Source organism: Tenebrio molitor, chromosome 3 (genome assembly GCF_963966145.1).
Source record: "Tenebrio molitor chromosome 3, icTenMoli1.1, whole genome shotgun sequence".
In the NCBI taxonomy this organism is placed as follows: domain Eukaryota; kingdom Metazoa; phylum Arthropoda; class Insecta; order Coleoptera; family Tenebrionidae; genus Tenebrio; species Tenebrio molitor.
The window spans coordinates 19617840-19640211 of NC_091048.1; the positions used below are offsets into that span (position 1 = coordinate 19617840).

Consider the following 22372-nt stretch of genomic DNA (forward strand, 5'->3'; position numbering starts at 1 on the left):
AAATGTTATTTAAGTGTTGCCTACCAAATTGCAACTCAAATTATGGGTCCTCTTCTTCAAATTAGGTACGTAGGTACTTGTATTTAAGTTTCCATTGTGATGAACCAAGTGGGCAATTCGAAAATCCCGCCAAGTGGCCATCTTTTTTTTTACCAACATACTCAATGAAAATAAAACCCGCGTAATTCAAAAGTGGCTAAGAGCGCGTGATCGTACCTCGTTAATTTCCCTACGTTGTTTTTTTTTACAAATTAAACATTACCAGATTCGTTCCAACAGGGTTTGTGAACCACACAGAAGAGTGCAAATAAAACAACACAATAATTAAAATCAGCTATTTATTCAATGTTATGATTAATAAACGTCTCGGGAGAGGGCACCCAAGTCTCCCCGAATGTGAGAAGACTACTCATTTAGAACTCTAGGAAAATGGTGAGCTCTGGCCATTCCCTTAGACCCCCGAATGAGGCTCCGCTAAAAACCTCTCCTGAAAATACGAACAAATCCGAAGTGCCACGTGAACGGGACAGTTATTGTAAGTTGGGCAAACCTAATTTCATAAACAACACAATTCAAAATTCAGGAAAAACAGAAGGGTCATGTACATTACAAACAAAGCAGTTACTTCGGGCCGTTCGAGCGAGAGCGAGCACTAGACGAGAACTTTAGCATCCTTTTTTTTTCAAGTTAATTCACAATGAACACATGTTAAACGAGAGGTCGCGGGGTCGTGTTCAACGATTGGATGTTATGAGAAACTAAACCCCTCAAACAGAGAGAGACCCTCGCGATAAGGAAGAATTGACATTTACAGCAACTGGAAAATGCAAACGAAACCGCGACAAAGCTTTGTTGACGGAGTAACTTAAGAACACTTTCAATTTGGGATGGAAAAGTGGTAACAACCAATAACACATACGTAAAAATTTAAAACCACAGTCCGGTCGACCCCAGCCATGACCAACTTCATTCATATCCGCTTCGCTTCTACCGGGACATTTTTTTAACTCTGAACATAGTCCATACTTATTCCCTATGTTCAATTTTAAAAAACACAGATCAATGCATTGTGAGTTGCTATGCAACCAACTATACCGAACACCAGAGATTTTGAAATAATGTTAAAAATTATTCCGACTGATGGAATTGGTCTATCATGTGTTGCATTGGAAATGTCACGCACATTTCTAATGCTCTGATTGGCATAGAATAACTGCATTATGTGTATTTCTTCTTCAAATAACTTGACCATTTTGTTAAACTGTCAAGTACTTATTTTCGTTACCTTGGTTACGTGATTACATACATGCATTGACCTGTGTTTTTTAAAACTGAACATAGGCAATAAATATGGACTATGTTCAATGTTAAAAAAATGTCTCGGTATATGGCCGTTTCAATTTTGAATTTTACATGCAATCAAATGTTCCCATTTGATGGACATAGATATATAAGGAGAAGATACAGCAATAGGTGAAGTACTGGGGACAAGACGTACCTTTTGTTTCTATTTCAGTCGCACGCATGTAATTAACAAATATATAATTCCTAGCGTTTTCCATGAGTTAGGTATATTGTATATCCATGAAAGGATATTTCTTTATTTGAAGAATTGTAAGGAGTGGAACATACAATACAGGTCTTCATCTTTAAAGCAAAAAATAATTCACAAATAATTTGTCACGATGACGTTTCTCAATTATCGTCAACTAGATGAATACGAGGTACTTCTCTATTCAAGTGCAGATGTATGGAAACAAGACAAGAATACATTAATTGTGTGCTAGAAAAAAATGGAGGATAGTACCGGAATCGTTGATATGTTTTCCCAAGCAACGAAATACGTTTATATGGAATGGCTGTATCTTCCCCTTATATATCTATGTTGATGGACATGTACTAGCGACATCTCCTCAACAAACAACCAAACTATAACTGAATTTGTCATTAACGTCAATTAATTAACGTCAAGGTCAATGGCCTAATTTTTATGTTATTACTGTTATCAGTCCATTAAAAAGAAACACGAAGACGAAAATGTTGGGTTTAATTTAACTAGATGACAACACCTCTGACAACACTAACAAAACACATTTTTAAAGGTAAGAGCACTATTTATAACTTCAAAACTTTTCAGCTCAGTGGTTTACTATTCAAGCTTAGTCTTCAAAGAATCCATTTATTCTACTGGTTTTGCAGCTGTTTTAATAATAACATTGCATACTGCAGCTTTGTGGTCTGCACAGGAAAACGCTGAATTTTGAAGGAGGTGATCATACAGCAAGTCATGCAAATGAGTACATGGTTTCTCATATTGTAGAAATGGTACCTAACAGTTTTTGTACTATATTCGCAATTCTCAATAATGCCTACAAATGAATCACTGGGATACAGCAATTGACTCCGATTTTGAAGGGCTATTAATCTTAACAAAGATCCTAGTATGATGGTGGATAAAACTGACATAAAAGATCCCTTTGACAAATATGTATTGTATATGTATTGTTTTACAGGGAAGAAGTAGGTTCATTTTCATCTGGGGACTGGGTCAGGATATGAATTCGTACAAAAAACAACAGGGTTCTAAAATAACCAAAGAAAACATTTTGCATGTTGTATATTTTGGATCTGAATTCCTACAAATACGAATGGGACAGCATCTTTAGTGAGTGTCACTTTTTTTGAAGATGATCTGTAATTTTGTTGAGATCTATAATACCATTTAATAAACTACCTTCTATAAGAAATTTTATTATTCAAAAAATACTACAAGATCTTTTAAGAGACTTTAGCCATTTGTTTCTTTTATTGCAGAATTCTTTGAGGAAAACTTTGAGAGCAGGGAAAATAATGCACAGATTCTCAAAAACGTTAACCGTCACATTTATTTATGTAAACAACTAAACAAAACTACATTCTCTCTATGGCTACTCAGTATTAGAATCTAGACTACTAAATTGTCTCCCTGTAACACGCGCAAAACAATTATTTTAACACTCTCACCGTTTCAGCGTGTTAAGTAGGGTATTCGATTACATTCATACTAGAACATAAACGCTTGAATTTTTCTTTTGTCAAGGCTTTCGTAAAAATGTCAGCCTTTTGTAGTTCTGAAGGAACGTACTCGACTTTGATTTCTTTAGCGTTGACTTTTTCACGAATATAGTGATAACGAACATCAATGTGTTTTGTACGCTTGTGAAATTCAGGATTTTTGACTAGTTTTATGGCACTTTGATTATCAACGAATATCACAGTTGCTTTTTCACATTGAGGTCTGATATCTTTCAGCAACTTTCGTAACCATATTGCTTCCCGAGACGCAACCGACGCTGCAACATATTCTGATTCTGTTGTGCTCAGTGTTACAAGCTTTTGCCTTTGAGAGCACCATGTGACAGGACCATTTGCGAGCTCGAACAAATACCCGGTTGTTGACCTTCTTGTTTCGATATCATTCGCATAATCCGCGTCGGAATAACCAATTAACTCACATGCTTTTTCGCTACAGAAGTATTCGATGCCATACTCGATCGTTCCTGACACATATGAGATAATTCGTTTTACTGCGCGCCAATGCTCGTCATTGTGATTGTTCAAAAACTTGCTTACTGTATTTACTGCGAAAGCTATGTCTGGACGCGAAACTACGGCCAAAAACATTAAGGATCCGACTGCTTCACGATAAGGCACATTTTCAACCTTTTTGTCGTTCTCGAGCACAGGATAAAGAACAACATTAGGATCAATCGGAACACTAGCTTTCTTTGCTTCACTCATTTTGAATTTTGAGACAATTCTTTTTGCATATGCACTTTGGTGAATGAACAATTTTTGTTTCGCTCGATCGCGCTTGATCTGCATACCTACAAACATGCTAGTATCACCGATTGTGATTTTGAAAGTCTCATTCAAACGCCCGAGCATGATATCAAGCGTATCAAGAGATTTTGCTGCAATCAAACCATCATCAACAAACAATGCTAAATACACGGACTCATTTCCGACATTTCCTACAAAAATACATTGGTCTGCTTCAGTTTCTTTAAAACAAAATTCGTGCAAGAATGCACTAAACTTTTTATTCCAGCACCTTGGTGCTTGCTTCAATCCATATAGGGACTTGTTCAGCTTACACACGGCACTTTTTCGCGCACTTTTGCTCTGCTTTTCACCACTTAGACCTTCAGGCACTTCCATGTAGATCTCCTCCTCGAGCTGCCCATGAAGGAATGCTGTCTGTATGTCGAATTGCGCCAACTCAAGATCCTCTGCTGCCACGAGTGCAAGAAGCACTCTTATTGAGTCGTACCGTACAACTGGAGCAAACGTTTCATTGTAGTCAACACCTCTCTGCTGCAAGAAACCACGAGCACACAGTCGTGCTTTGTACCTGTACACATCGCCCTCGGGATTCCTCATCAGTTTGAAAACCCATTTAGAGTCGATAGTTTTGACTCCGGGATTTCGTTCGACCAGGGACCAGGTACCATTTTCCTGGTGAGCTTTGAGCTCACTGTTGATCGCGTCGATCCACTGAGGTGCATCTGCACCTTGTGTAGCTTCTGAATACGTCAGGGGCACGTTATACTCTGCAACGTTAGACTCATACCGCGTTGGAGCTCGCAGATTCGCTCGATCTCGCAGGGTTCGTTGTGATGTTTCTTGTTGAAGCTCCTGTACCTCCATATCTGCAACTTCTTCGGTAGCTTCTTGAAATTCATCCTCTTCTTCTCGTTCATCTGCATCTTCTGTTCGCTCATCGACTTCTTCGACATTTGGAAATATTATTTCCTCGTCATCTTCATTTCTTACGACACTTTTTGTGCTGCCAACAGTTTCATTGAAGACAACATCACGCGAAACAGATACTTTCTTCGACACAGGGTCAAAGACTCGGTAATTTGACGATTCTCCATCGTAACCTACAAATAGCATCTTCTTTGAACGTGGCTCTAGCTTCGTGGTCATCTGCTTCGGGATGTGAACAAAAACTGTGGAGCCAAACACACGCAAGTGTTTTAAGTTTGGCTTTTGTCCGATCCAAAGTTCATACGGTGTCTTTTCTTCTGGAGTACTCGATGATCCACTTCTATTCATCAGATACACTGCCGTGTTTACAGCTTCTGCCCATAAGCGGAGTGGTAGGCTTTTCGCGTGTAACATCGTTCGTGCTTTCTGGACGATGGTCTTGTTGTCGCGTTCTGCTTTGCCATTTTGCTCCGGCGTATACGGGGCAGTATTTTCTCTCTGAATTCCTCGAGATTTCAGGTAGTGATCCAGAGATTTGTTCTGGTATTCTCTGCCATTGTCGGACCTCAGCACTCGAATTCTTCGTCCGCACTTGTTTTCAACCATTTTGTCCAGCATCTTCAGTTTCTCGACTACGTCGCTCTTATGTCGAAGGAAGTAGACAAAGCGAAAACTTGTGGCATCGTCCTTAAACAAAACATAATAACGTGCTCCACCAAGAGATTCTACGGACATCGGTCCGCACACATCCGTGTGAAAAACTTCGCCAGGTTTCGTCGCAGCCCGTTCGCGCACTTTGTTGAAGACTTTACGCTGCGATTTTCCTATTTGACATGGTTCGCAAAATACGTCGTGCTTTTCTGATAGCTGCACGCCATTGACGAGATTTTTGTTTACCATTTCGCGCAACGTACGAAAATTTAAATGTCCCAGTCTTTCGTGCCAGACACGTAGGTCACTTGTCGACGCGTTTGCTTGAATATTACTACGCGCATTTTTAACTCTAAAAACCATGCGATAAATTTCGTTTTCTTGTTTTACACCGAACGCTAGCAACTCGTTGTCACCGTGTATGTTTACATAGTCACCTTTGAAGAGAACCTCGAAACCGCGCGTGGTACACATACCTACCGAAAAAAGATTCTTTTTCATCTCGGGCACGTAGAGAACATTTTCTATTCGCGCGTTTCGCCACTCATCGTTGACGCACTTTTCAATGAGCACTGTGCCTTCGCCCACAATTTTGCACTCCTTGTTGTCACCTAAAGAGATAGTACCACCATTAGTGAGCACTCTGTACTCGGAAAACCAATCGCGTCTTCGTGTGATGTGCCTTGAAGCTCCACTGTCGGTAATCCAGACATCTTCGTTACGGGCATTGCGAACTTCGTTGATGGCACTGTCTAGCAACTTAGTGTTGCTCTTGTCACACATCTTCGACTGTTGTCGGTGTTTCTCTGCTACGAACGCGCAATCTCTTGTATCTTTACCTGCGCTACCATTTTGATTTTCGCTTTTCTTGCTTCTGCACTCGCGAGCAAAATGGCCTCTCTTCTTGCATTTGTAGCACTCGACGTCCTTACGCCAGTCCGACTTCTGTGATTTCCCTGTTGCGTTCTTCGCGTCGTTCTTCTTGGCTGCGTTTTTCTTGTACGCAGAAAACGCGCCAGGTCTCTCGTCCTCAGCAGTTAGACGAGCTTCTTCACGGATGAGACGCTCTTGAAGATTATTCAGCGTTTGCTGCTCTGGTGATACACTGTCCCATGCCGTCTGAAAAGCTGCATATTTCGACGATAAACTTGCGAGTATTTTGGCCATTATCGTCAAGTCCGACACTGGTTCTCCCACGTCCAGTAATTGAGCAGCCATGTTTTGTACTTTCGCAACGTGCTGTATGATACTGTCTCCCGGAGACATTCTGTACTCGTACAGCCTCGTCGTGAGCAGCAGTTTGTTCGAAGCGGACTTCTGCTCGTGCACGCTCGTCAGTTTTTCCCACATTTCTTTGGCCGTTACACAGACCAAAAGCGGTTCAAGCTGCTCGCTCTCAATCGTCGTTGAAATCAGGAACATAGCTTTTGCATTGTCCTTGATCCACCTCGCGATATCCTGACCGACACCTTCCGGTTTCACTCGCGATCCGTCGACAATGTCTCGAATACCGTGCGCGACAAATAACGCATTCACTTGGAATTTCCAACTTTGAAAATTCGTCCCGTTGAATTTCGAAACGTTTCGCGCCGAGATCTCGTCAGACATTTTCGGATTACTCGCGAGCACTTAACTTTTGTCGAGAACGATTAACTCACTAGCCGTATGGCTACAGCGTGCGCGACTCGTTTTTGAGACGCTCACAAAGTTTTTCCTCTAAGTGTTTTCAGCTCAGTTAACGATATCTGGGCCCATAACCTTTTATTGCAGAATTCTTTGAGGAAAACTTTGAGAGCAGGGAAAATAATGCACAGATTCTCAAAAACGTTAACCGTCACATTTATTTATGTAAACAACTAAACAAAACTACATTCTCTCTATGGCTACTCAGTATTAGAATCTAGACTACTAAATTGTCTCCCTGTAACACGCGCAAAACAATTATTTTAACAGTTTCTCTGATCAGAATCGCTTGGAAATTGGAAAAAAGGCTTCAAATTTCCACAAATAAAACACTTTCTGCCCATTTTGTTAAAAAAACAACTTAACAGTCCCGAATTTATTTAAACTTTAGAACGTCGCCTGCGTTGATTATAAAAGCCTGCCAAGTAGAGAATTAGACCATTATGCTATTTTCTGCCGCTTTATGCTCGTGGCGCTAGTTATCCTCTGGTGACAAGTTGAATTTGACAATTGCAAATTAGATTAATATTTCATTTTGTGCACAATATCTCCAATTCAGAAATCCTCAGTTTATTTACAGGACATTGGTCTGGTATTTTATGATGTTATAAAAAAATTAAAGGAAATTAGGGAAAAGGTATACCGCAACTTACTACTTTTTCTTCGTGTGGGACGGGAATAGGACTTGGAAGGATTTGATCATTTATTGGATGGAGTATTTGATCGGAACCCAAAGTAACATGTTTCCTAATTTTGGGAACTGCGTTTTTTTTAATCTGCACCGCCCCATTGAATAAAAAAAAATCTTTTCGATCAAAATGCAAAATACATACCTACCTTTGACCTTTCCGATGCAGGTTTAAAATCTTAGGTACATAAAATGGGTATAAATATATTTAATACAATATTAAATTAATTAAATCACAATTTATAGTAGATAAATATAAAAACCTTTCAAATTTTCGCCTGTAGTAATGCTAACTATCCACAAAAAACGCTTATGTTTGTCGCCTGGAAATTCGTGAAATGCGACTTTTGGATTGGAATTTAAACACGAGGGGATGCAACAAAAAATCTTTCAAATTATTACAACAACTCTATTGCTATCAAAAAACAAGAATAAACAACGCATTTCAATTTAAACTACACGCTATTTAGCTGTCAGTGAAGTGATAACTAGCGCCACGGCAAAAATTGGAATTACTCGATATTTTGAAAACTTGCTTACTTGGCAGGCTTTTATAATCAACGCAGGCGACGCTTTAGAATGAATAAGTTGTCAACTTGACGGAAGATGGCGACACATGATGCACGTTTCATGGACTACTTTGCGGGAACAAATTTTTGCTAAATTGAGACGGCCATATAGAAGCGAAGCGAATATGAATGAAGTTGGTCATGCCCCAGCTTTGTTGAGCCGGTTCATCGACGTAAGGGGGCGCCCTGAATAATATGGAGGGCGCCCGGACCTAAGCAGTGGAAATAACTAAATGTAGTAGATCCCTAGCTAAGGAAAACCCCACGGAGACGGGCGTATCCGAGTTCCTCCCGGTGGTCACTTCTTTACCTGAATAACCCTTTTTAACGGACGAGTTCCTCCCGAGGTTATCGGGGATTACTGCGATAGGTAGTCGACGAGTGGTAGCCGGACTAGATTATTATGGCGAGTATTTTGCTTGAAATTGGCAATAAAGACACTGATGAGAGGGAGAAACAATTTTATTTAAAAGGGTAAATTAAAATTTGTGTACATGATATGAGTATACAGTGAGTTTTTTTTAAGACTGGCCATAGAGTTTTACATGCTAATTTTTCAACCCCGTTAATTTTATTTTTGTGAAAATTACAAAGCCTAGCACTGTTTTTATATTAAACAATAATATTATCTAGTCATTAAAAAAAACTCAAGGTATATCTATAGAGTGATCACAAAAAAACGCCCCAGCTTATATCTTTCTTATTTGACATCCGATTTCAACGAGCAATACATCAAATTAAAGGGTTTAAAAAGTACTATAAACTGGATATAAAATGTTGCCCTTAGCAACCCTCCCTTGCAAGGGTCAAGGGTCAACTTTATTTTTTTTAATGACAACATACAATTTTTTTGGTACAGTTAGATTCATTATGTTTTGCTGAGTTTAAAAATATAGCACACCTGTATATTTAAATGTCATTTTAGTTTCTAATTCTAATAGGAATAAGTAGAACTTTATTCGTAACAGGCCATGAATTACTTATGCAGACATTTTTGTAGTCATGGAAACAATTTTTATTAAGTAATACAAACAATAAAAATAACAATATTTTTTTTTCAACTGATCTGTTCAAATTGAGCACCATTTTGTTCGAGACACTTCGCCTGGCATTCAGAAGGCTTTCAGGTGGCGTTTCTCTGCAAGTAGTAATTTCTATTATTTCCGAAATATGCTTGTAACATATCGACAATTTCATTATTGTTTATTTTATTTCACAATACGAAATTGTAGAAAATTTTTTTTATTTTTTTGTTTCCATGGCTACAAGAATATCTTAAATAATTCATGACCTGTTACGAATAAAGTTCTACTTATTCCTAATGATTTTTAATTGAATTTTATTTATTTCTTATGTTAGAATAACATTTAAATATACAAGGTGTGCTATATTTTTTAACTCAGAAAAACATAATGAATCTAACTGTACCAAAAAAATTATATGTTGCTATTTAAAAAAATTAAGTTGACCCTTGACCCTTGTAAGATAGAGTTGCTAAGGGCAACATTTTATATCCAGTTTATAGTACTTTTTGAACCCATTAATTTGATGTACCGCTCGTTGAAATCGGATTTCAAATAAGAAAGATATACGCTGGGGCGTTTTTTTGTGATCACTGTATTTTTGCAATAAAAAAACTTTTGAAAATATCTCGCACTTTTCCACTCACTTTCCATGCTGACGCTTTTAAAGAAATAATTAAACTAACATTTTTTTCCAACATCGATTATAAAAATGATACTTTCATCACTCAACCCGATCATTCTTATCACCAGCGCTAATCCCTTACCGTTCACTACCTGCTACAAGGCCTGAGAATTTCTGACCCCCGGAGGAACTCCACTGCCGCCACGGAGACACCTGAAATATAAACACAATTGGTTGCTACCGGGATGGAAAGTGGAAACTTTGAAATTTTGATTAGTGTTGAGCAATAAATAGGTACTTATTACACCAAAAGCGTCACTCGGAATAATTAAAATGGGATCAAAAATGAGGGAGTGCGGTTATAAAAAGTGAAAGCCACAGACCCACGCTAAAACTTGGTGCCCCTTTTCTTTTAGGAACGTTAGTGAATTGTTACACCTGAGTTTACAAAAAACGTGATCCGTACGATTTTATAAAATTTGCAAAGCTAGAACCAAGCTGCCTTACGCTCCTTTGCAAGCTTACAAATGTTAAAAACGTAATACATGGGGATGGTCGAGATAATTGTGGATTTTGAAAAACATGGTGGAAACATTACAAACCCACGTGCGACCCATTTGTGTCTTATTATTGTTCAACTACATTTCGCGCGAAACAGAAATAGTTTTAGTACCCCAAACACATACATATACTCTGTTTGTGAGGCCGATGCAGCTAAGCCATAAAACGACCGAAGCGCTGACAGATTCCAGTGCGTCCAAAACATTTCATGAATAATTAATTATTAGCAGAAGAATTAATATTTCTAAGAAGATGAACTTTTTGGATTTCCTGCTATAAAGTAATATCCCCTACCTAACATCTTCCAAACATCATGTTTTCTCACTCTCACGCCCGCACACAGCTTTCAGAACGAGGATGGCCAGTTGGTTAACGTAAGCCGAACGCAGTATCTTCCCGACAAAAGAAATTTGCATATGAGTGTGTTAAGCGGTGATTATTATTGATTTATGACAACCCAGTTTTACGACTTATTCGCAACAATATCAAAAACCGACTTTACCTAGTTCAAAAACAGAAGCTGGACAGCAACATTTAGCACAGCTCAATAATCTACTTTTTGAAGTAGTGTATGAAACATACAAATTACGATTCTTTTTAAAATGAGATTTGTACACGGTTAAGCAGCCAAATCATAGCCAAATACACAAATGTATAGTGGCGCCCTCTCAGGAACAGTAAAAATGCTCGCAACTGATGAACTCAACCATGGCCAACTGTATCGATATACACTAGACGTGTATACATGGCCGTTTCATTTTGCAATTTCTTCATAAGAGAAAAATTCCGATGAAACAATTGAAATTTCCCGTAAAGTAGCGACGCCATACGACTATAATTTTAACCAATCTTCAATCTACGAGTACGTCAACTTGTCAAATTTATATTCTTGGTTAGGTAACGGTTAGTTGTCGTATGTTATTTATCTGTTAATTTGCTTGTCACTCGAAATTAATAAATTAAAATGAACACAACGAAACTAAACACGACAATCATCAACTGAACAATAAATGTTATAATTGACAATGAGCACAGAAAGGTAAGAAAATACTTCCAAAATCTGACGTTTGTGACGTTCAATTTGACAATTTTAAATTAAAAAAATTATTATGAAAGGATCCAACAGATGTCGCTACTTTACGGTAGTTCATGGTTTGCTTTCTAGGAACACTTTTATTTTGAAATTGAAACGGCCATGTATACACGTCTAGTGTATATCGATACAGTTGGCCATGACTCAACCAGCCGTATTAGAGGCTTCGACTCTTATTAATCTAGGAAGCCGTGGGTACTATCATGGCTTTTGTTGGCGGTTGGTTTGAATTCAAAAGCGGGTATCTCACCATCAAATGAGGAAATGAAGCCAATTTGGAAAGAGATTTTAAAAATCGAAGAGTGAAGAATTCGCAAAAGTAGCCAGACTTGTGCTAAACATTTTAGGGGAACAGATATCAATGGGGACAAAATGAAGCGACTTGTGCCAAACGAGGTGCCAATAACTTCTAATTACGAAGAAATTATATTTTTGGAAGAAATAATCAAAATTAGTAATGATGACACAATCACTGGGGAAAATCTTTTGGCTTTAAAAACGAATATTGAAATGAAACTGGGAAGCAAGTTACAAGAAATGGGGTTGGATTTCGAGTTGGATTTAGACAATGGGGAGAACAAAATTGTTATATTTAAACTGGAAATGCCCACCTCGCGTTAGTTTGTAACCAAGCAGTTTCAATAGCCCGGAACACCGCAGAGCATCTGAAATATTATCAGTAACAGCGTCGCCTGCGTTGATACGCAGGCGACGAGTAACAGTAATCAGCACCGTTATTTTTCTGTCCCCAAGGTGGTTTTAAACTATATATATCGTGTGTTCCAATAAAAACTCACTCGCAGTAAGCCATGACTATAGAGATAGATAGATTGGTCATGTCGATTTTAGGATCATTGGAAGCAGTTCATTTGTTTCTTACAAATTTTCATCATATTGTGAGTTGTGACAGATAACCTATAAATTTACTTTAGTAGTTCATTTCACATCTGGTACTAAGACATACTTTACTTTTGTCATGGCTTGCTGCGAGTGAGTTTTTTGTGGAACACACGATAGTATTACAATGCGATAACGCATTTTTGAACTGTCGTAAAATTAAATCACTTACATTTGACAAATGCAAATACAACAGGTTTAGTGGATTTCGAATTTTTTCACTAAATGTTGGTGAAGCAGTGTTGCCAGAGTGTGTAGGCCATTCCATAGCACACTGTTTTTGGTCAGTGTCATGGCCTAGTAAAGGAAGATCGCCTTGATCCATGATGGGTTTGCTAAACTCTGTCCACTCATAGATTGCTTGTCATAAATGTTACTAAAAATGTTCACTCTACGCTACAACAAACAGATCCGGCGCGAAATTTAAAAAAATGGAAAGAGCAGGTTTACACGTGTAGTGACCCAGTTTAAAATTTTAAATTTAAATTTGCGGTACCGCCACAACAGCGCGCCAAATGTGAAGGTACTAGCGGCTAGACTTGGAACTAAGGGATGGGGTTGGCAATTTTGCGAGCGGAAATATAGCGGGGGTGGAAGCTCTCTCGGGCGCGCGGTTGAAGGGGGTAGGTCACTTTTGTTTGGTTTTTCGAAACGAACACACCTTGCGAAGAGCGATCCAATATTCCAAAAATCTGTAAGTTACATCTGAACCGATTACACTACCGTTCCGAGTAGATATTTTGTGTCCCCGTGAAGAATCCGGCGTTTTTTAAATCCACACGGGTAATTTATCCCACGTTCGTTGCCGTATTGTTTTTTTTTTTTTTGGTTTTTAGGACCAGGACCACGTGGTAACGGTATGTTGTAAATATCATTTTGTTGCATGCTGTTTCTTTCGAGAAGCTCCCATTTGTTAATTTTAAGCGTTATTCCTAAGTTTTCCCCGGGAGGTTCATTTTTATTTTTGACGATCTGGTAATTCCGAAAATTAGTAGCCGCGCGCGTCCATTTTGTTTTGCTTTCACTAACATTTTCTCACGGTACTCGACCAGCCAGCGATTATTGTATTTGTGCTATTTAAAGCGTTTTTATTTTATCGTTACTTAACTTTGCGTTTTGTTCTCTTTTATTTGCTCATTGTTTAATGTTGCGTTTTGATTTGCTTATTTTATCATGGTTTAAGGTTGCGTGTTGCTTTGCTTATTTTATCATTGTTGAATGTGGCGATCTGTTTTGCTGGATTTTCTCATCGTTTAATGTTACTCTTTGTTTGATTGAATTAAACTCGGGTTTTTCTTTGTGTTGTTGCTAGATTTCGGAAAAGTTAAAGTTAAAATGTTGTAAGTACGATTACATGGGGTCTAGGTGACATTCAGGAGGTCGGGGGGTTGTTTAGTCAAATTTCCGTGGGGGCGACGGTTATGTAGGACCGTATAACGGCGGCGGAACAAGTCCTGCTGTATGCGACTCTGAGAAGTTGACGTGAAGCCCCCGTCGCAGTTATAGGGATTTCGGGAGTTTGTCGGAAACGGTTGGTTGGGGAAGGTGGAACAAGTTCTGCTCTATGCGACTCTGAGAAGCTCATCGTACAACCCCGAACGCTTATATCACTCGGAATTGGTCGGTACACAGTAGTCCGACACGCGATACTCCGAGTACCTATAAATGTCGCTGCTTTCAAGACGATTCAGATTATTTTTCTGAGTCCCCTCGGGGCCGAAAGTTTGTTACCTCCAGCTCTAAGCTCCCGTTGGCGTACCTTGACCGCTTAGTTCCAAATTAAACATTGTTTTTGCCATTAATCGAATTGTAAAATATGAGTAATACCTGGGATACGGTTTTTGAAGAGGGTTTTTCATCCGTCCCTGTCTGTAATAACTGCACCATAATTTGTTCACTTGTTTTGCAAGTTTTAACCTGTCATTTTGTCTGTTATGTACCCGTTTTCTGTTATTTTAAATATTGTTGCATTCATCTTGTCGTTTATCTTTGTGATGTACTCAACTAGTTAATTTCTTGTACTTCGTTAAACTTAGTTTCTGTCTTTTTGGATTCGTTTTATTTATTTTTTTCATCAAAGTTATTAGGTACAGGCATTTTTAATAAAAGGTATTTTGCGTCCCTCACATGTGTGTTTTATTCGCGGCACTCTTCCAACTGGAACCCTCATCGTTTGCATTCCGAACCTTTTTCCGCCAAAAGAAAGACACAACGTAGGGCTCCTCCGATTCGATGACGATCACGACCACATTTGTTACCGTTTTGCGCAGGTTCAAATGTTTGGCGGAAAAAGTAATGTATTTAAATCATTACACACGTGATTTTTTATTATTATTCTGCATGTTTGCACTTAGGAAAGACGAAAGAAAACTTCAGTATAGTAGGAATAATATATTAGGTTTTATTAATACAGGGTATTTCACGAGTGATAATGTGCCGACGGAATTAAGAATGCAACGCACAATAGATTTTCGAATTTCCGAAGAAAGCTAGCTACTGAAATTAAAATATACAGCTTTTTTCGGAAATGGCTAAACACAAACAATTCGATGTTTGTAATGTCACTTAAAGTGTTCATTATGCAAGATTCTTGAGGCACGCACTCACTTCACAAATTTAAAAAAACGGCAACACGATCAAAACTAATAACTTTTAAAACTAGAGAAACGCAAAACAAAGCTCTAAACATGAAAAATCGCAAATCTAAATGCTTAAATCACTTGACAGCACTAACAATTTCAAATTTTAAATGTCATATAATTTATTTTTCGCGTGGGTTTCAAACAACCAATAAGAATCAGTCGCGCGAATGTTTCAAGATATTACCAACACAATCTATGATATTTTGTTAATATTTTAATGTTATGGTTTGGGGATTTTGTTACCTAAGGATATTTAAAAAACTGCATTCTATCAGTGGACGTACTATTCCGGACACGGAATCTTGGCCATAGCTGACATTTAACTGACAAATATGTGTGAACTGGCCTTTATTGAATATAACCCAACTTTTGACTCGATAATGCCATTTCCCTGCTTTTTTGATGTCACAAGAAAAACTTCAAAGTGATTTTTAATAATTGACATTTATTAATGACACTAATGGTTGGTTTACATAATTTTTTTAGAAATGTGTAAAAAATGTTGGCCAAGATTCCGTATCCGGAATAGTACTCTACCAATAATTTTATTTGTCACAACTGACATTTACGAAAATGTTAAAATACGACAATTAAAATGTATTCAAACCGTAGAGGGATATGGAGGGGGCACTGCCTATGCTGGCAATGTAAAGGCAGCGGCACGTCGCGAGACCTGTGCGGAGACCTTTTATGACGCCTTTTAAAATGACCGCCAGTACTTCGTGAAATTTCGTAGCGAGGGTCGTTGGGCATCAGATGCTTCATAGGCGTCGGTGTTCCGTCATTTTACTGGGATTTGGTTTTTGTTTTACACGTGAACCGGTTGGTGAATTCTCGTTGTATTTTTTTAAGTTATACAGGGTGTTTTCAAAGTTGAGGAGTTCCTTGTACGGTTGGCTTCAAAAAAAACGGGAACTGTCAGAAAAAGTTCTGTCAAAATTTTATTAAATTTTTATAGTTTGAAACAGCCTTTTAGAATTTAGGTTAAAAAACTGCACTTATGTGTCAGAAATACTACTGTCAAACCAAGGCGATCTTCATTTACCAGGCCATGACACTGACCCAAGACAGTGTGCTATGGAATGGCCTAGAGCTTGTGCCAATTGTCATGATCGATGACCTTGACAAAAGCTGCGCGAAGGCGGAGCCCAATTTTGATAAGTGAAACCTAAAAACGTCGGTCGTTTAGTTCAAATTTTCAGGGTGGCGGCAAATTTGCATTTTACACTGTTCAAGGATTTGGATTAGAATGTCCGACATTATCTAAGGACTTGTCGGCTTTTCGCCAAATAAATATCAACATAAATTAGCTCACAAATCTGTAAAGCGTGACAAAATGGTACCGATGTTTTTAGTTCGAATAGTACAGACGCTTCGGTACGCATTTTGGTTTCTGCGTCATCGATCATGAGAGTTGGCACGAGCTTTACCACAGTCTGGCAACATTGCTTCACCAACATTTGGTGAAAAAATTCGAAATCCACTAAACCTGTCATTGAATTTGCATTTGTCAAATATGAGTGATCTAATTTTGCGACAGTTCAAAAATGCATTATCGCATTGTAATATACAGTTTAAATCCACCTTGGGGACAGAAAAATAACGGTGCTCATTACTGATAATATTTCAGATGTTCTGCTGTGTTCCGGGCTATTGAAATTGTTTGGTTATAAACTAACGCGAGGTGGGCATTTCCAACTTAAATATTGTGACGATCACTTCCGGTGGTGACGTCACGGGATGCGATTTGACGCCGGTCGGTCGCGGTCGTAGCCAACGTTAAATAACTAGCCGTGCTGAGAAAAAGGCAACGTCGCAATCGTTCAGACTGGCGGACCGGGTGAACCGCGAACATCAACGCCTAACAAACAAAAAGGCGCGTTTTTACACGTTCTCAATAAATTGACATTGTTTATTAGATGATTATTAGTATTACAATAATTCCCATTTTACCCTCATGGAGTGAAGAATTGATGATATCTAATTTTACACTGTCCAGCAGTAGCGGCTCGTAACAAAATCAGAAGGGGGGGCAAACTTTTTTTTACAGACAGAATAGATATTTATAACAAAGGTGCTGTGCTACATGCTTTTCCTCATCACCGTAGAGGTAGAGTGCAAGATGCGTTTTTTTACTGTGGTTTCCCCAGTAGGCCTAATCCAATAAGAAAAATTCTTCGTAACAAATAACTAAATAACTTGTGGAGTTAATTCTTCTCCTTTTATAAAAACTTTTACTTGAAGACATTCATTAATATAAATTTTTGTCTCAATATTTAAAGAATTATTAAAATTCAATGTAAAAAAATATATACTTACCAAATTCAACAATTTTATGTTTCCAGCCATTCAAATTAAGTTCGACTGAAAATGTTGTTATTAAATCATTAAAATTGTTTATTGTATATTATCTGCTTTCATAAAATTCTCTACTTCATCGTTTTGCCTTTTAGAAATTGTTTCACGCCTAAACTCTGGATCAGTTCTCTCTTTAATTGCTGGCTTTGATAGATAAGACGCTAGGAACAGCCGCATCTTTTAGTCTGGGGCTTTTTAAAAGCAATTGTTTACAGTTTCCATCAGGTTGCAAATGTTTATCATATAAAATCATATCCTCAGAACTAAAATGTAATTGACAGACCACACTTGAAGCTGAAGTTTTTTCAGGGGATTGTTTTTAACCATGCTTGTTTGCGCTCTACATTTTTGGGAAAACACTTCCACCGCGATTGTTTTGTGCATTTCTTAAAGACGAGTCGTAATTACTTTTACAGCCTGTTACACAACACCTACTAGGCATGTTTGAATAATATTTAAATTAAATACCTACCTGTTACAAGTTAGAACCAACGATATTTCGTTTAACACACAAAAGTTAGGTTAGGTTTGTCTCGGTTTAACTTCCACCAAGTTGACGCCTTTAATTTCAGAAGAAAATGCCACAATTTATTTCACAAACTCTATACTAAATTCCCTTCAACTTTTAAACAACTTGGTAGCTTAAAATTTTGGAAATAAACACAGTTTTCTGAAGTTAAAACGTTAAGTGTGTACACACACATGCAAATCTGCACAAACTGACTCGGTCCTAGGTCTGCGGGCATTGTTGCCAAATTTACTTGAGCACGGCTAGTTCATTTAACGTTGGCTACGGTCGCGGTATGCCTCGAGCGCCAGTCTCTTTTTTTGGCTGTGGTGGGACGCCACACGTAGCTCTGCGGAGTGACGGCGTCCAGGGGTCAGCTGTCAGGGTGCGGGGTAAGGGAGGAAACAAACAAACAGTCGTCGCAAAACCTTTATTTACACTATGTACAAGGGGACCACCTGGTGAAGGCGAAATCCTCCGGGGATGGTGTCCGTGACCTGGGGGATGTCCTCGGCGGCAAGGGAGATAAGGGGGTGTTCGTATTTACGTCGGTCGGCCCTGGAACTTCCTCTTGGCGGCGTAGCGAGAGAGCAGGTCGGGGTGTAACGGGGTTGCGGGGGTGGGATTGGGGGAGGCCTGGTTCGCTCACTAGGGGAGCGAACGGGCCGGAGACAAGGGATGAGCGGGATGACCTGGTTCGCTCACTAGGGGAGCGAACGGGCTGGAAACAGGGGATGAGCGGGATAACCTGGTTCGCTCACTAGGGGAGCGAACGGGCCGGATGAGCGGGATGGCCTGGTTCGCTCACTAGGGGAGCGAACGGGCCGGAAACAAAGGATGAGCGGGATGACCTGGTTCGCTCACTAGGGGAGCGAACGGGCCGGAAACAGGGGATGACCTGGTTCGCTCACTAGGGGAGCGAACGGGCCGGAAGTCGGGGGTCGGAGGTTGTATCGGGAGCCGGTTCGGAGCTGGTGCTAGGAGAGTCAGGTGGATGATCGGAATTGGGATCGGAGTCGTAATCGGAATGAGCTCTGCAATGGCTCTGCAGGCTCTGCGCGGTCCTTTTGTTGGCTCGGTGGCTGCACGCGGCCGTTGACTCGCGGCTGTGGCGGTGGGGGAGCTCTGTTCAGCGCGGAGTCCGGGTATTGTCGACCGGAAGAAACACGGGTTCCGGGGCGGATTCGGTGGACGCGGTTGAGGTAGTCGGCTCCGCGCTAATTTTCTGGCCCGGCTCGGAGAAAGAGCGGAATTTTTCCGCCACTGGGAGCGTTTCCTAAGTAACTTCGTTACAATATGTATAACAATTTTGTTCTCCCCATTGCCTAAATCCCACCCCATTTCTTGTAACTTGCTTCCCAGTCTCATTTCAATATTCCTTTTTAAAGCCAAAAGATTTTCCCCAGTGATTGTGTGGTCATTACTAATTTTGATTATTTCTTCCCAAAATGTAATTTCTTCGTAATTAGAAGTTATTGGCACCGCGTTTGGTAGAAGTCGCTTCATTTTGTCCCCATTTATATCTATTCCCCTAAAATATTTAGCATAAGCATGGCTGCATTTGCGATTTCTTCACTTTTCGATTTTTAAAATCTCTTTCCAAATTGGGTTCGTTTCCTCATTTGATGGAAACTTAAATACAGGTACCTACGTAATTTGAAGAAGAAGACGCATAATTTGAGTTGCAATTTGGTACGCAACACTTAAAAGGCACTTTTAATTCAGTTTGACGAATTTGACCAAGGACTTGTCAAAATTTATTTTAAATGTCGAATTGGTTTCAAAATTTTAGGAATGTCGTAGGTCATGGAATGGACTACCAGAGAATGTGGCAACGTAGCCAGTGTCCTGGCTTGTAACTTTAGACCGCCTTGGTCAAACAGACACAAATTGACATAAATTGACAAATTAAATTTCCAATTCACATTAGGTCAAATTTCATTTCCCGTTTTTTTTTGAAGCCAACTGTAACATGAGGTACTGTTACCAATAAGCGAGACGCTAGGCACCGATCAAGTAGCTGTCAAGTTGACGGTTCTAATTTTTTTTGTGTTAACGGTTTTGGTTTTCGTTGTTGTTGAATAAAAAAGAAAGGAAACTTCATTTTCTCGTAATTTTTTTGAATTTCTGACCCTTGTCCTGTGACAATTTGGCGTGGCCAACGTGGGGCCCACCAAGTTTTCCGGACGGAAAACACCAACACCCTGAAGAAAGTACCTGAGCTAACCAGGGGCAACATGTCCGGGATACCGAAACAGATGGTCGACCTCGAGACAGTCAAGACCGCCTTGAAGAAACTCAACTACCCAATTCCAGCGGAACTAACAAACATGTTATGGGATTAGATGATCGACATCGAGACGTTCGAAACTCTCTGGAAACGACTTAGCCCTCCCACGGTGGAGGAGGTATGTTCGTTACCAACTTTCGCAGGCCTCGACCACGAGGACCCAAAGAAATTCATAACCGAATGCAAAAACATCCTCGCCAACTCCAACCCCGCGAATTGGCGAGACCAAATCGCGGCCCAGTTCCGGCTCGAACCAGCTCGATGGTGGAGCTAGGAAGCGCCGTACGCACCATTACTCCACGACCTGGAGCAGTCCCTCATCGAGAGGTACGAGAATTTCGAGATCTTAACGAAGCCATGGATAAAATTCTACGGAATCACACAGGCCGTCGGCGAGCCAGCCGACGCCTTCATCACAAAAAAAAGACTGCTCGCAACACGAATCGCACCGCACATGACGAAGGCAGAATTCAACGGGGTTTGCCGAATGTGGTTGAGAGACGGCCACCATCTCCTCGAAGAACCACGTCATGCCGCAAATGACGTGGTGCCATCAGCGCCGTTCGTCGGTGAGCCGGCCCCGCGGTACACGAACGACCACATCAACCACGAGACCAGCAGTCAGTCGTCCGACCAGAAGACGTACCTACAGAGCTGATCGACCAGAAACGCGACGGTGATCTTGAGACTCCAAACTCTGTACAACACCCACAACAAGAACCACTGCAATCACGCCACCTTGTTGACCACCACGTGCCCTTCGCCGGTGGGCCGAACCAGGGCCACCATCAGCGACCACAACATCCACCAGATCCAGTCCCAGAACGAGCCTAAGGGCCAGCTGATCGTCAAGCTCCAGGTGGAGCTTACCTTGACGAAAATGATGCTGCCAATGATATGACAGCTGGCGACGCAGCAGAGGAATTTTCTCCTCAAAAGCCTGGAGACCTGCTACACTCTCAAGAACTCATCGAGGACCGAGAACCCGATCTTCAAACTGGTCGAGACGACGAACACGCTGGCCAAGTTGACATCGAACCCATCGGCGACCGAGAATCTTATCAACGTGCACAACCTCCACTCAAGCGTGAACGTGGAGAAATGACAACTGTAGCTCCGCCACAAGGAGATGCACCTGCAGTTTCAGCTGAACGATCTGGTAAAAAACTCGACGATGATCTTCAACTTCCACCCGTCGAAACGACCGCTGAAAAACACCCGCAACGGCAAGGGAAACTCGCGCTTTCGGCCGCTCTCCCATCAGAACCAGGTCCCGTTCCGGGCCAACTACCGAAAGTCGTAGCTGTGATCTCGACGCGACCTCACCGAGCAGACCGTCAACAGCAGCCTCGACCACCACAACCACAATACGATCCAGTACCTCGACGGTGTCAACCACGACTCCTAACACCAGGTGCACAACACGCACAAGAAAAGCCATCACGAGAACAACCTCCTGATGCAGAACGTCGACATCAGCTCCGACTGCCGCTGCCACAACAGGACTCAGCTGTTCAACAACGTCAACCACGACCCGCTGGACCTGCTGCTCATCACAACCAAAAACACCAGGTCCAACCTCAACTGTGGTGTTCACCGCAACCACAACATGATACACACCAGCAAATACGTCAACGACGATAACCAGAACCTGGTGTTCGTCAAGCTCCAGAACACCAGGTCGACTTCCGCATCGGTTACGCCTACCTGGTGGAGACCGAGGACGGACGGTCGAAGCCTGAGGCCGGATAATCACCACCAACAACCCCTTCTGGAGGGGGGTAAACCTTCACTGGCGCCCAACATAAACGTTTCCTTATTAATAGAGAGATGGCGATTGACGCGCAACATTAGGTGTCTAGCGTCTTTGCGTGTCGGGGCGATTGTTACCAGTAAGCGAGACGCTAGGCACCGATCAAGTAGCTGTCAAGTTGACGGTTCTCATTTTTTTTGTGTTAACGGTTTTGGTTTTCGTTGTTGTTGAATAAAAAAGAAAGGAAACTTCATTTTCTCGTTATTTTTTTGAACTTCTG

At 40.5% G+C, this 22372-nt stretch overlaps 1 long non-coding RNA gene across 1 annotated transcript; it reads left to right on the top strand.

Annotated features, from left to right (window-relative positions):
- Positions 1-1374: 1374 nt before the first annotated feature.
- On the top strand, positions 1375-2747 carry LOC138126225 (uncharacterized). The gene is made up of 2 exons (XR_011157692.1): positions 1375-2102; positions 2159-2747. It is a non-coding gene; the product is annotated as an uncharacterized lncRNA (long non-coding RNA).
- The last annotated feature ends 19625 nt before the right edge of the window (positions 2748-22372 follow it).